Raw genomic sequence first — 1,796 nt, 5'->3', positions numbered from 1 at the left:
CAACAACTCCTACCTTTGGGGAGGACGTTATTCATTTATAACGTTATTCATTGTAACGTTGGGGAGGGGGTAGAGAATTATAAATAGCAGAATCTAAGCAATTGTAGGGGGATGGATATTATATTTTTAATGATTTTACACCTTATCTCTTTCTACTCTTGAATATTCAGATTTACTTACAATATTGTACTCGGCTTATCAAGACAATAAAAACATTGTTCCTTGTACTTAATTCCTCCCTTATTGTTTTACTCACATTATTCCAAACATATAGAACTAGATACCCTGATTACTATATTATCAGGCCGGATTCCTTCCAGGAAAATCCTGCTAAAACAATTGGCGCCCACCGTGGGGCATCTAGTTCTTCAACCAATAAAATTCTCCTTATCATCTTTCATTTAATATTCACACACAAAAATGGTAGAACTCACCGCAGAACAACAATTAGCGGTGCCTAGCCAAGATCAAAGAATTGGAAACAATCCAAGAGAAGGCAGCTCAGTGAAGCAAATCAATAGTCAAGGAATCGAGTCTAGCCCGAAAAAGAAATTGGAAAATCAAAGGCTTCGGGCTCCAAGACCGATTCGAACCAGAACCCCATTCTCATCCATTATCAAAAACATAGACTTCTCTAATTTTGGAACCCCGGAGAAGGATACATTATCCTAAGACTCCAACCATTCCCAATGATGAGACAAACAAAACTGAAGCAAAGAATAATGATGGCTATGCTTCAGGAAATCCAAAAACTCCACAACAAAATAGAAAATATACCCGGAGTGCCGGACCACGTGGCTGAAGTAGAAGTCGACACTTTGCGATTCACCCTTTGCAGATGAAATTGCAAAGATTGATCTCCCAAGAAATTTCTTGTTCCGTCCATGAGAACTTATGACGGAACTTCGATTCACAAAATCATGTTGCCATATTCAAACAAAAAATGTTGGTCGCCTCAATACCCAGTGAACTCGAGCAAGTCCGCATGTGCAAAGGCTTTGCACAACCCCGACCGGGCAAAGATTACAATGGTTCATCAATCTCCCAAATGGAGGTATCAAGAATTTTGCGGAATTGATCAATGCCTTCAATCAACAATTCGCAAGTAGCAGAGATATGGCCAAGAGACCAAGCAACCTGTTCAGATAAAGCAACTTCCCGAAGAATCTCTCAAGGAATTCTGGCGATTTGTCAAAGAAAAGGTGGTCATTCCCAGATGTGATGAAGAAACAAAGCAGAGAAGCATTCAGGCAAGGAGTCTTGCTTGACAAAGTGACATCTATGCAGATCGACCAAGAAAGCATGCCCAACCTTTGCCACTGCTTCAATCCATCGCCTTAGAGCATGTCGATTAGAAGAAGACCTCAACTTCGAACGAACTCATCCTGGAGGAAAGCAAGGCTATGGACATACTAACAGAAAAGTTCCTACCGAGAAAGGAGGCAATCCCGATCGACCCTATTCCAGGCCCGAACGATCCAAGTCAATATGGCACAAGAACACAAAGGTAACCTTTCTAGCCTTCCAACTATTCCCGAATATAACTTCTCTATCAATACTGCGCAGGATTGATCAAACGCTGAAAACCTGGGAGATACAAATGATGGCCAAAGAAATCCGACAACCCCAGGAAAGACCCAACAAGATGGTGTGACTTCCATCGGACATCGGACACACCACGAAGAATGCATCCAGCTCGGAAATGGTGGCATACCTTCTAAAGAAAGGCTATTTGAAAGACATAATCCAAAGACCAAAGAACAAAGATGAAGGACAAAACAAAAGAGACCCGGAAG

The sequence above is a fragment of the Silene latifolia genome, chromosome X, assembly GCF_048544455.1.
Source record: "Silene latifolia isolate original U9 population chromosome X, ASM4854445v1, whole genome shotgun sequence".
In the NCBI taxonomy this organism is placed as follows: domain Eukaryota; kingdom Viridiplantae; phylum Streptophyta; class Magnoliopsida; order Caryophyllales; family Caryophyllaceae; genus Silene; species Silene latifolia.
The sequence above is the reverse complement of the archived record's forward strand: the minus strand, read 5'-3'. Positions refer to the sequence as shown.